Source organism: Maniola jurtina, chromosome 21 (genome assembly GCF_905333055.1).
Source record: "Maniola jurtina chromosome 21, ilManJurt1.1, whole genome shotgun sequence".
NCBI classification, from domain to species: domain Eukaryota; kingdom Metazoa; phylum Arthropoda; class Insecta; order Lepidoptera; family Nymphalidae; genus Maniola; species Maniola jurtina.
Window position 1 is genome coordinate 6327320 of NC_060049.1, and position 14647 is coordinate 6341966.

The 14647-nt window shown below is 37.8% G+C and overlaps 1 protein-coding gene across 1 annotated transcript in view; it reads left to right on the plus strand.

Moving 5' to 3' along the window:
* The first annotated feature begins 1053 nt into the window (after nucleotides 1-1053).
* LOC123876241 (protein piccolo) overlaps nucleotides 1054-14647 on the plus strand; it is a 38721-nt gene continuing 25127 nt past the window's right edge. Inside the window, exons 1-2 of the mRNA XM_045922431.1 lie at nucleotides 1054-1221; nucleotides 5453-5639. The gene's annotated coding sequence lies outside the window, so the exon portion shown is untranslated. The remainder of the gene's footprint in view (nucleotides 1222-5452; nucleotides 5640-14647) is intronic.

The following is a 14647-nucleotide window of genomic DNA, read 5'->3' on the forward strand; positions in this document are numbered from 1 at the left end:
ACTACATAGGTTCGATGCCTTATTTTACTTAGGAAGATTTTTCGTATGAAGTATACGAAATAGACTAGGTATATCGATATACATAAGAGTACTTATCTATAGTTCAAAAAGATAAATAAGTAAATTAAATAAATGAATTCTCTAGATAAAATATTACGATTTTGACTTTAAATGCTAACGTCTACGACTCTACGCCGTAGCTGACCGTAGCGTTACGAGCGCTACATAATATTATGCAAGGAATTCAAAGATTTCAAATTCCTTAATTTTAGGTGATATTAGTTACCCGAAAATTATTTTCAAAGTAGTTTAATTGTAATCACTACATAGTATAAAACAAAGTCGCTTCCCTGTCTGTCTGTCCCTATATATGCTTAGATCTTTAAAACTACGTAACGGATTTTGATGCAATTTTTTTTAATAAATAGAGTGAGTCAAGAGGAAGGTTTATATGTATAATACATACATCCTAAATCTACGCGGGCGTAGCTGCGGGCATCAGCTAGTAGTTGATAAAATATTATATTCCATATTTTGGATCATCATTTATTATTGCAAATCATTAAACGTAGTCTAGATTTTGTAATTGAGAGGATAAGGTTCCAGTGTTAATTTGGTCATAAAAATCGATATACTTACTTCAACTGTACAAAATCCAAATAAACAAGATCACCAAATGACTACAAACAATCTATTTATAATTAAAATCCTTACGTAGACACTGTAGTGGATCTACGCCGTAGCCGACCGTAGCGGGCGCTACATTGACATCACCAGGTTAAAAATAGCCACCGAACTTGTTAGATGCCACCGCTTTGTGGACGTCTTATCAGGCTCGCCTTGCTTCCACGCCCTAAGTTCGGTTCAATCTTAATCGAACCTCAATGGCTTGAAAACAAACTGTTGTTACATAAATGTATGGAACTTTTGAACGGGAGCACCTCGTCCATACATGCGCGTAGGTGTATTTTGGCGGGTAGGCAGAACGCATGCGCCTCGCGCGGCCGTCCGCAGTCCTGCCACCATTCTTCAGTTGCACGCAGATCGCCGCGGTGAACACACGTGTTATAACACGCACGACTTAGCCGCCGTATTGCCAACAAAAAACAACTACAAAACGTTATTTAGCGATAAAACCTAGTGTTAAACGTTTGTTTGGAAGGAAAGGAAGATTTTGGTGTTCATTGTGAGGGTTTTATATAAGCGAGGAGGTGGGAAACGGTAAATAAATAGCTGATGTTCTGTAGCGATTTTTGTGAATGAAATTTAAGATGGAGGACGGCTGTGCGCGAGTCTAGAGGCGGCGTCGTGGTCGAGTTTTGCAGCTATGCATCTGTGGCTTTGGTTGTTTTTCTTGGGTTTTTAGGTTGTGGTGGTGGTTTGGTGGTGGTTTGGGTGGGCGTCGAGTGGTGGCGCGTGGCGTGCGCGCGTGTGCGTGCGATCGAAGTGGATGAATGGAATGACGTGGGTAGAGGCGCGCAGAGGCGGGTTGCTAATGTGTGTTTGATAACTGACTATCCCCGAATATCTCACTCCTTGTCAACTATTATTTTTAGATTCGCGGATGTCTGTGCTGCTTCGTCGATACTACCCACATTATAAATTTGAAAGTGTATTTTGTTTGTTGGTTTATTGGTTTGTCCTTCAATTACGTCGCAACGGAGCAACGGATCAACGTGATATTTTGTATGGGTATAGTTAAACACCTGGAGAGTGACATAAGCTACTTTTTACCTCGGAAAATCAAAGAGTTCCGGTTTTTAAAAACCTAAATCCTCATGAATAAAGTCTCGGCTTTAAGCTATAATAAAGCAGCTAAGTTTAGGTTTATAAACTCCTTTCTTTGCGATTCTAGGAAATTTTTCAAAGATACTTAATAAACTTTTTCAAATTTGTTTTATGTTTTATTTATATAGATCTCTTAATACAATAGCATTTTGCTCGTATTCCTTAAATTTTTAACTCAAAGAAGTAATGATTTATTTTAGAATTTACTTTAAATCGTTAAAGCTAGTCGTTTTAAATCGATATTGCAACCTTGTATAATATAGAGCAATATCGCCGTTGTCCCGAATTATTCCTATTCGTGTATAGGAATGCTAATTTTACAGCCATCTATTTCCATACATTTGAGTTTGTTTTGCTAGTGTTTCCGAACCAGTGATAGATTTACTTAACCGTTCAATAACATATTGTAAGTAAATAAATAAGTATTATTTTTCTCTGGATTTGAAAGATTGTATTTTTAGGGTCCTGCACCCAAAAGTAAACTAGTAAAAAAACTCTATAAATGTCTCTCTGCTGTCTGTCTCTCTGTCCGCGTGTCACGGGTCTCTACCTCGTAAATGAAATGAGTTGCAAACCCAAAATTTTGGTATTTGGTGTAAAACGTTAACGTTAACCCAAAACTTAATATCGAATTCGACCTTTAGAAAGAGATTTCGGCTTCGTAGAGCGTTGTCTCTATCTCTCATACCTATGTGACGTTTTGTCGGTCCAATGACAGAGGCAGCGCTCTACGAAATTGCTATCTCTTTCTAAAGGTCGATGTACAATATTTCCTGCCGGGTAGTACTTTAACTTATCGTCAGATTAGTGATAGATTGATTATATCTATTACTAGATGATGCACGCAGCTCAGCCCGCGTGGATTGATCAGATCCCCTGCAGCACCAGGATTGAGTAGTTGGAATCCAAATTTTTTATTGAACAACGTCGCAAAGTTCCTTTATCAATTGTCTCTGTGAAAGTCCTATCAAAATAGGTTTCGCCATTCCGAAGATTTGCCTGTTCAAGCAAACAGACACTTCAATTTTATTTATTAGTCTAGATTATTTTCGTGGTAAATCTAAAGGCTCAAACGCATTTGCGCTGCGCTGCGCGACGCGACGCGGTGCGATGCGGCGCGCCACGTATAGTTTTTTTTTTAATATTATATGAGTTTGTCTAGCTAGAACAAGACGCACTTCGGCAGGCAACTACGCGTCACGTCGCGTCGCGAAGCGCAGCGCCAATGCGTTTGAACCTTATCTAATCATGCCTAAAATCATCGTCAAATTGTACCTGCCTATATTTTTGTTTTGCTTCGTAGGTATGTGTTTTTTCTGTATTAATTTTGTTGTTTGTGTTTTACAATCAAAGCATATTCATTCATTCATTGATCATGATTTGATAGTTCTTCACTATAGTTTTTCTAAAAACTTCTGCTTGAGTTTTATACTTATTACATGCCATTTTAAATTTGAATAAACACATAGATTGCACAATTGATTGAATTATAGCGATATCGATCATATCCTGTAAGTTTCAAGTTCCAAATATAGATCCTGTTGGCACGTGCAGAACAAATTGTAGGTATTACGAGTAATTCACTTTAGCATTGTGTTTGAATCTGTGAACACTCCACGGCTTTAGATTCATTGAATTCTATAAATAGGTACATTGGTTCATTTTCGTTAGTTTCATCATTAATTTGTTGAAATAATACCATTATTTAACAGGGCTCTCTTCGTCACTCGCTTCATACAATCGTAGTTCCAATTTCATTTGAATATTAAGCAACCAAAGTCCATGAAATTTTGCAGACATATTCTAGAAACTAATATCTGTGTCTGTGGTGTTTTAGATTTTTCTAAAAATATGTAGTTTTAAAATTACAGGGGCTCAAAGATTTGTATGTAAATTTTTAAGACCGCGTAACTTTGAAACCGAATATTTTAACAGAAATCTGGAAACCACAGACATAGATATTAGTTTCTAGAATATGTCTGCAAAATTTCATGGACTTTGGTTTCTTAATATTCAAATGAAATTAGAACTACGTTTGTATGAAGCGAGTGACGGAGAGACCCCTCTTAAACGTGTTTATATAATCCATAATATGCATTTCTATTTAAATAAATTTTTACATAGTGTTTTAAAATCGTCAAGTAAATCTCCCACTGCACGTCTGGTTAGGAATGTCATTTCTAGTGAGAAGATCCAGCAAGAAACTTGGAACAATACTGAACTTCAATATTTAGTAATTGCAGTCCCATAAGACAATCCTGAAATTTTCTTATTCATTCATAACACAACAGATAACAAATGAGTTGTGTTATGAATGAATGAATCAATGAATGAAGATCGTTATCGGCAATACAGCAAACACTACTTCTAGTTCTAGTAAACGGTTTTATGCCAGAAGATTTCAGACTACAAAGACATCATATTTTTTCCATAAAATATGGCAAATGACCATATTTTATATAGGAAGTATGTGAATGAATGAATAATTTTTATTAGCAGAAAAAGTTTCCTACTCAGAGCTTTGTAATCGTATTTTCTCGAAAGTGACATGTTATTGTGATAAGATCGACTTCGTCTGCATGGTTTTGCAAATCCCGTGGGAACTCTGATTTTTTGGGGTAAAAAGTAGCGTATGTCTCTAGGTCTTTAACTGTATCCATGCACATAATCACGATGATTCGTTGCTCCGTTGTGGCGTGGTTGAAGAGCAAACCCATAAACCAACAAATTGTTTGTATAGGTAGTAATTTCTGTGGTATATTAATCCACGAATGAAATTAAGTTTTCTTGGACTCCAGTACCTAAGTTTGATTTCTCTTTATCTAATTGCTATTGCTGCAATTGGCGTATTTGAAATCCAATTTTCAAAATCGTTATCGACGACATCAGCGTTCGGGAAAGATGATATTCTGTGATCTTTGACATTATCCGTCGTTTGATCTGTAATGCACCATCTTTCGGTTGAAAATATTGGGAAAAATTCCACTTAGAATCTGTTTATATAAAAAATCGGTCAAGTGCGAGTCGGACTTGCACACGATGGGTTCCGTACCATCGTACAAGAAATATGACTTTTTAAATTTTTTTATTTTTAATTACTTGCCCATCCGTTTAACCGATTTATATGAAACTGGAAGATGCCCTCGACTTCGTCCGCGTGGATTTAGGTTTTTAAAGATCCTGTGGGAACTGCTTGATTTTCTGGGATAAAAAGTTTCCTGTGTCAATAACAGAGACGCAAGCTACCTCGGTATCAAATTTCATACAAATCAGTTAAGCGGATGGGTTTTTTTGGAATCCCATGGGAACTCTTTGATTTTCCGGATTTAAAAGTAGCCTATGTCCGTTCCCGGGATATAAGCTAACCCTGTACCAAACGTCAGAATCGGTTAAACTGTTGGACCGTGAAAAGGTAGCAGATAGACAGACATACTTTCGCATTTATAGTATTAGTATGGTTTGGTACAGAGGTGGCTTGCATTCCGGAAACTGACATAGACATTTTTTTTATCCCGAAAAATTAAAGAACTGTTACGAGATTTTAAAAAAAACCAAATCCACGTGGACGAAGTCACGGGCATCAACTAGTCTAATTCATAATATGTGTAATATTATGAACACAACAAAATATTACACACAATACATCAACAACATTTGTCTACAGGTACCAATAATCCGAAGTTGAATCGATACAAGAAAAATGCGAGTAATGTGAACGAACAGACGAACCTTTTTACTAGTGTAATACCCCGTTGAATTGACCCGGATGAGTGCAGCAAAGAGCCGGGCCTACATTGAGCTATGACCACAGCGGGACAAGGACAACACGACGTCTACAGAATATGATAACGGTATGTACCTCTACCTATACTTGCATGTTTTTTCATTATTGAAAATATTGCAATAAAACTTAAAGCTAGCCTTATCTTATTACTCTTATTACTGTACAAATCGTGTCCGCGTGGAATGGTGCCAAGAATACTGGCTGCATTTTTTGCTTATTTACACCTAAGTACACATTCCAGTGTTCCACACATTATGAGAATAAAATATACAAATTCACTGCAGTATGGCTGTCCATTACAGGTGCAGTTATGAAGGAAAATAACCTATCATGCACTAACTAAAAGTAATACAAATTTTTTTTGAATAAAAAATTTTCAAAAGAAAATTATTTATTACTTTTTAGTGCTTGTGGTTTTTGAAGTCGGTTTGATTTTTCTTTTGAAAATTTTTTATTTCACAATTTTTAGTGGCCCCACTGTACTATAATATGCTATGCCCAGTGAAAACCCTACTGTTTACTAAGCTATTACACTGATCGCGAGCAATTTGCTCTTATCCATTGAGGAGTTCTGTTCTCCATCTCCGAAGATATTCATTAGATCTTCACCTTTATATGGGACCATCTGCACAGTATACCATTTCAAACAAACAAAAAATTTTCTAAATCGGTTCAGGGGTCTTTGAGTAATCGGTGAACATACATTAATTCCGACGAGAGAATTGAGAACCTCCTCCTTTTTTGAAGTCGGTCAAAAAAACATAAAGTACAACATTTTGCAATTAACATTGAGGTACACTATTTAACTAAAACCAAGTATTTACCTACTTTACGCAAGAAAAATTAAAATCTGCACTGGTCAGCCAGGCTGATCCTTTGTTAAAAAAAATCAGGCAGCCCTTTTATCCTGGATGAGGCTATTGGTCGCGATAATTAATCTTGGAAAAAAAATTGTCGGTGAAAATCTTGCATGTCATATAAAACTACCTTACAAAAATTAATAACTCAATATTTAAAAAACCTCGGACATAAAAAACCTTTCATTAAAATCGGTTCAGCGGTTGAGCCATGAAAACTTAGCAGACAGACAGACAGACAGACACACTTTCGCATTTATAATATTAGTATGGAAGTATGGATTATTATTATGCGTCACATTCTATAACCGTAGAGGTTAGTTTTGCAACTAAATTATACATAGGATATGTTCGTCTGTTGCACGTCATTTATGATGTGAATTGCGCACGTGACGATATAATATACGTGTGATGAATGACATTTGTGGTAATTACTGGGTTTATACAACTACCGAATCAACTACATAACCAGCTACGCTACACAGCAGGGGACCCAATTTGCGCGCGTACATGTGCTCGATTTCGTGAGGAATGCCCGAATTTTTCAAAATGTTTTCAAAGGTGTGTGAAGTCTGCCAATCCGCACTTGGCCTTAACCGTTTCCATTCTGAGACGAGACTCGTGCTCAATATAATATATAATGTTCTTTAAAAAAAAAAAATAGGGAGACAGCGATAGGTTGATCATGATGATGATGATGAGTTTTCAATCCTTTTTAGTACATTTAAAAAGCTTGACCTCTTTAAACCCCCGACCCAAAAAGAGGGGTGTTATAAGTTTGACGTGTGTATCTGTGTATCTGTCTGTGGCATCGTAGCTCCTAAACCAATGAACCGATTTTAATTTAGTTTTTTTGTTTGAAAGGTGGCTTGATCGAGAGTGTTCTTAGGTAGCTATAATCCAAGAAAATCGGTTCAGCCGTTTGCAAGTTATCAGCTCTTTTCTAGTTACTGTAACCTTCACTTGTCGGGGGTGTTATAAATTTTTAATTTACACTTTTAACAGTGTCTAATTTAAGCAAAGTGCGCTCTATAGCTTTGAAAGCTAGTTTTCTGTATAGTCTTCTGTATAACATAGACAGACCACCAGTGAGAAATAATTTTGAGGAATTCTCACAGATGCATTTGCGGACGTGAGCTAGTAAAAAACTTCTTTACTTATAATACCTGTGCTTTCACGCTACTTGGCTTCAAACTTTACGGCATGGTGAACGCATAATGAGTCTCCTGCCTTTTATGCCACCATACTATCCTGCCTGCATTAATGCAAAAATGGAGTCCATATTATGCATATTTTCTTTATATATAGGGTTCCGTATCACCAGAGAAAAAAGGAACCCTTATAGGATCACTTCGACGTCTGTCTGTCGTGTCTGTTAATACCTGTCAAGGGAATCGAGATCTATAGGGTACTTCCCGTTGACCTAGGCAGGTAGTCTTATGGCGTAAGTAAAGAGAAAAATCCGAAGACTGAATTCGTAGTTACATCACAAAAAATTAAACTAAATTGAAAATGGTACGGAACTCTTCGTGTACGAGTCCAACTTGCGCTTGACTGGTTTTTTCTTTTCAGCTCGTCAGAAGATACCTTCTTTCTTGAAATTGTTTTAATAACTCTTTTTTTTTTTGGTTTAGTAGTTGGTTTGGAAGTTTGATAAAACTTTGACGCAATTAAGCCCATGGAAAGTCTGCAATGCATAGCATTTGTTGCAAATTGCCTTAATAAATCTCATCTATAAATAGACAGCATTCATGACAGATGCCAATACAATTTGAGTGTAATTATTTTGATCCTCCACGACATTCGAGTCGATAATGGTTACGTAACGACAGCCTTAAACGACCTCGTATCGACGAATTTCAAGTTCATGACGATTTATTACTATATTGTTGTGCTTTATCCATGAAGGAAAACATCGTGAGGAACCTGCATTCCTTAGAGTTCGCCGAAATGTTCTCAGAGATGTGTGAATACAGAGGCATACACACATCATAATATATTATGAGACATATGGCAAGTCAAGTCAGATGGTTGGCGCCACAAGTTGGAATGCTTCTTCATACTAACACTCTTGGTAGATGAATTGACGTCTTTGAGAGCTTATGCGCCTCACAAGCATTCGCCATTCCTCCCTGCTGGCCAAAAGCTTAATACACTCGTGCAAAGGGACGCCCACAGCAGATTTAATTTGGTCGGCCCATCGCATGGACGATCTTCCTCCAATCTGGTGTCCCCCACATTGACCTGCACTACAACTTACAAGACGCTAAATGGATTCACTCTCACGCCGGGAGACGTGGCCGAAGAACTTTAGTATGCGACTCTGTACTAACGCCTCAAGACGTTGTTTAAAGTTACCAACCAACTTACACTTGCCCCACGTTGGGCACCACTGTAAGTTGGTTGATAACTTTAATTCACAGATGTTATTGACAACGTTTATTTAACATGGTTCGACTATCATTAAACGAGAAAATAATTGTTCTAAAGAGATGCGCACAAAACGTTTAAACCACCACGTTTAAAGCGAGGGAGCCGTAGATGTTCCGATACGCATTACATTTTTTTTATTCCCACTAGCCGGGTCACTAATGCGACCATGTGGCTCTCGTAGGTCTAGACTATATTATTGTATTATTAAAACTATATCCAAATACTATTTAAGGACTATTTCTACGACTTATGTTACCCGGACTATCGGTCGCGATCAGTGTAATAGCTTAGTAAATAGTAGGGTTTTAATGCCGAGTTCTTGGAGTATAAAGATGGGACGTATAATATGACAGACGCTCGATGCTACTAGTTGACCTATTGGCCTATACACCTATGTCATCATCATCATATCACGTCTGCATGATCAACTACTGAGCACGGGTCTTATTCCAGATTGAGAAGGGATTGGCCATAGTCTACTTCCCATACATGAATCACACTATCACACTAATATTGTATAGACGTTAAAAGTTTGTTGGTGTGTACGTTTTTTACTCTTTCACGCCAAAACTGCTGGATGGATTAGCTGAAATTGGATAGCTTACCCTGATTTAACACATAGACTATTTTTTATCCTAGAAAATCAAAGAGTTCCCGCGGGATTAAAGAAGGGACCTATATCCACGCGGACGAAGTTGCGGGTATCATCTAGTCAAATATATTATTTGAAGTCGTAACCTTTATACAAACCTACCTAATATGAACACGTAGAGCGCTTTAGTCACTCTCTATGCATCGCACTTCAGGCTGGCATCTTTTGCACCGTTTTTGAGTAATCCCGTGAAAGCCGTCCCCGGCACAAAGGCGCATAACGCAAACTTTGTACCGCTTTATCTCTCTTAAAAAGCTTTGCCGCCGCGACAAGGCGAGTAAACTATTTTTAAACATGATGTTTTACGACCTAGAATCTAGTGCTTTCTTATATTATGGAGGGGTCTCTCCGTCACTCGCTCCATACAAACGTAGTTCCAATTTCATAAAGTCGATGAAATTTTGCAGACATATTCTAGAAACTAATATCTATAGACATAACTGATATCTATATATAAATAATGCAGAGAGATTATTTTCCTTGAACATAAGTAGCTCGAATTATGGTTTTCATCCGTTTGTTACGTAAGTACCTGTAGAAGGTGAGAATAGGTGCATGTAATCTTGTAAACTCGTTATAACGGTCTTATGACCAAGTCGAGTCATATCTAGACATCCAAGGTAAAAACTGTATGAGTTATGACCTAGTTACGTCCAAAGAAAAACGGAACCCTTATAGGATCACTTTGTTGTGTCTGTCTGTCAAGAAAACCTATAGGGTACTTCCCGTTGATCTAGAATCATGAAATTTGGCAAGTAGGTAGGTCTTATAACACTAGTAAAGGAAAAAATGCGAAAACCATGAAGTCGTGGTCCCATCTCAAAAATATAGTGTCAATTTTCAAAGTGAGATAACTATACCAAGTATCATATTATATGTATTTACCTGTACATTCTAAAACAGGTTTTTATGTATTTTTTATGCACAATATAAACGTCACGACATTTATCGTGCAAAATGTCGAAAAAAATACCTAAGTACGGAACCTTCGGTGCGCGAGTCTGACTCGCACTTGGCTGGTTTTTTTTAAATTAGAAAATCCTTAAGGATGTGTCCAAGCTCCAAGAAAAGATCACAAACTGGCATTTAAAGCAATTACTTAGTTTGTTAAATCATGAGCTATTTAAACTTCATTTTCTCGAAATCTATATGTACTGTGTGGCTTGGCACCACGTCCACCACGCTGGGCAATAGCGGATTAGCAGACTTCACAAGCCTTCGAGCAAATGTAGAACTCTCATGGCATGCAGGTTTCCACCCGTTGTTTTCCTTTGCCGTAGCGAGTGATATGTGATTTCGTAGCACATAACTCCGAAAAGTTAGAGGTGCGTGGCCGGTATCGAACCTTCGACCTTCCGCATAGAAGACGGACATCCTAACAACTAGACTCTCACGGCTCACTCTATTTACACTTCGTTTACAGCTAATCAAGATGCATTTACCTAGTTACTGCAGAAAGTTTAAATTATGCAATGCGCGTTTCGCATAAATACCAATAACCGCCCAAACAAATGCAATTTGACCCAAATATGGTAAAGTATGGCCTGCAAGTTCAGTTTCTGGGCCCCGTCCAAGTGAAGTGATTTACACAAGAAACTGTTACAGGGTTCTCCCTTTACACGATCCGATATCCATCAGACATCGAATACCGAACGGATAACATGCAATAACGAAATTTAGTTTTTAGTAAAAAATTTGGCTTATATATAACTAAGAATAAACAAACGTATTTGATACATACTTTATATTTTAACTCAATTGCGCAAAAATAAAAACTAGAAAAAAAAAACTGTTGAGTCTAACAGAATTAGTAAGTGCCTGTAACAAATATTGGATAGGTAATAGGTATCTGTAAGTTGCTGAAATATATAGATGCGATGTTTCATCCATCCATTTTAATATTATAAATATGAAAATATGTCTGTCTGCTAGCTTTTCACAGATCGGCCGCTTAACTGATATTGACGAAAATCAATAGGTACTTGGATCCCGGGAAAAGGCATAGGCTATTTTTTAATCCAGGTATATCCCACCCAGGTAGTTCCCACGGGATTTTTAAAAACTTAAATCCTCGTGGAAAAGTCGTAAGTTTTACAAAATTATAATTTGGATGTCGGATCGGATTGTGTAAAAACGCCCCTGAAGTAGGTAATGACTATGTGATGCGAAAAAGTTGGCATTCAGTGTAAGGAGGTTTTTGTATGGAAACTTGGCTCAGATTTCTGAGGGCTGCGGCGTGGCCTAGTTGAGACGCGTGTATCAAATGATTAGTTTTTTTTTATCTCGTCTGGCTTTACACTGATTAGCCAATGTCAAGTTTGTAGTTATTTACTTACAAGTTAGGGAAACTATATGTATAAGTATGGACTTCGTCTGTGCCGGCGCCCGCCGACATACACGCGGCGCCCCTCTAGAGCGCTTCCCAGTCAGTTCCACCACCAATAAACACCAGCAGAACACAAAAACCGGCCATTTCTAACAAAAAAACACTCCAAAAAGGCACAACACGCGCGCTAGCAAACGCCACCACAGACGAAGTCCAATGATTAGTTCAACTTTCGTTTAGGAAAATTGGCTTCCACAGAATTTCAAAAGATAATAGAAATGGTATCAGCCGATTTTTAGCTAACTCACTCATCCATACTAATATCCAATTAAAACGATAAAATCTGGCCAAGTGCGAGTCGGACTCGCGCACCGAGGGTTCCTTACTCGGGTATTTTTTTCGACATTTTGCTCGATAAATCAGAAACTATAAAAAATAAATAAAAATCTGTTTTACAATGCACAGGTAAAGCCCTTTCATATGATACCCCACTTGGTGTAGTTATCTTACTTTGAAAATTTAAACACATTTTTAATTTTTTTAATGATGTAACCACAAATTCACGGTTTTCGGATTTATTCCTTTACTTGTGCCATAAGACCTACCTACCTGCCAAATTTCATGATTTTAGGTCAACGGGAAGTATCCTATAGGTTTTCTTGACAGACACGACGGACGGACAGACAGACAGACAGACAACAAAGTGATCCTATAAGGGTTCCGTTTTTCCTTTTGAGGTACGGAACGGAGTCTGTTTGCTATATTTCCTCGTCTCATCCGTTAAGAGGGCTCTCTCCGTCACTCGTTTCATACAATCGTAGTTCCAATTTCATTTGAATATTAAGCAACCAAAGTCCATGAAATTTTGCAGACATATTCTAGAAACTAATATCTATGTCTGCGGTTTTCCAGATTTCTGTTAAAAATTAAAATATTCGGTTTCAAAGTTACGCGGTCTTAAAAATTTTCATACAAATCTTTGAGCCCCTGTAATTTTAAAACTACATATTTTTAGAAAAATCTAAAACACCACAGACACAGATATTAGTTTCTAGAATATGTCTGCAAAATTTTATGGACTGTGGTTGCTTAATATTCAAATGAAATTGGAACTACGATTGTATGAAACGAGTGACGGAGAGAGCCCTGTTAAACCCCTTTTTGACGGCCTCCCTGGCGCAGTGGTAAGCGCTGTGGTCTTATAAGTGGGAGGTCCCGGGTTCGATTCCCGGCAAGGGTTTGGAATTTTGTAGTTCCTAATTTTCTGATTTGGTCTGGTGGGAGCTTCGGCCGTGGCTACTTAACAACCTACCGGCAAAGCCGTGCCGCCAAGCGATTTACCGTTCCGGCACGATGTCGTGTAGAAACCAATTAGGAGTGTGGGTTTACCATACCCCTAACAGGTTAGCCCGCTACCATCTTAGACTGCATCATCACTTACCACCAGGTGAGATTGCAGTCAAGGGCTAACTTGTATTAGTTTTTTTGTAAAACCACAATTTTTGACGTTTGGTACAGTTTTAGCCCCAGCGATGGAGATAGGATACTTTTTATTCCGGGGAAATCAAAGAATTCCCACCGGATTTTGAAAAACCCAAATCACGTGGTTGAAGTCGCGGGCATCAACTAGGTAATCAGTACAGAGATAGCTTTGACGTATTTGAAAATAATTACTAATGGTTAGTCTTTAACTGGTAGCGGAGGTCAAATGGAAATTATAAATCTTTCACTAGGTAACCTACGGGGTCACTTATATTAATAAGACCTTAACCAGGCCTTGATGGTGTACTAGTTATGCACATAAATTATCTTTTACGTGAACCTATTTTTAGTGCAGTTTACGTACCTTCTCTACCATTACTTAGGGTTACTTTATTTTATCTTCGAAAGGCAAGCAGCGTATCATAATATACCTAATCATATCTAATCAATTAATGGTTTTATCATAATTTTAGGGATCCATACCTCAAAAGGGTAAAGGGTACCCTTATAGAATCACTTCGTTGTCTGTCTGTCTGTCTATTAAGAAACCTATAGGGTACGTACTTCCCGTTGACCTAGAATCATGAAAGGAGGTTGGCGAATTTTGACCCAGCATTTTAAAAAACCGCTCAGATTCAGAAATCAATTAATTTTAATAATATTTTTCAGAGTATTTTCTGTGTAAGCCTGATACTTAGATAGTAGAAGATGGGGATCAAAAATATAATTACTTACAAGTACGATTATAAAAAACCGTTACATGGCAATACAAGTGAATATCTTTTTTTCCCAACTTTATTTGATAGACTTCGATGAAGTTTTTTGTTAGACTGGTTTACTAGAACAAGCATGAGAAGTTTGATTCGTGAACGTGGGCTTGAGGCCCACTGTTCTGTTAATTTGGGTCAGAAACTCTATGGAATTCGCCAATCTCCTTTGGCAGGTAGGTAGGTTTTATAGCAACGTAAGGGAAAAAATCCGAAAACCGTGAATAAGCTACTTTTTATCCCGGAAAATTCCCACGGGATTTTACCCACGCGGACACAGTTGCAGGCGTCATCTACTAGGTATATCTAAATTCTAGATATGTATCGTTGTAGGTGGGCTATCTGCTGACATTAAATATGAAAATATCATCTATTTATACGGCCCCCAAAAGCCTAGAATAAGAAAACTAGTATGATAGGGAAGGTTTGTCCAACCAGGTCGCCGCATTGCGCGTCCCACCGACCATCGCCTAGCGAATGTACCGCGCAGGTCATTCCACCCTGTGATAGTGCATAGCGAAGTGACACTGGCCATTGTCCAGTCAACTATATCTTTCG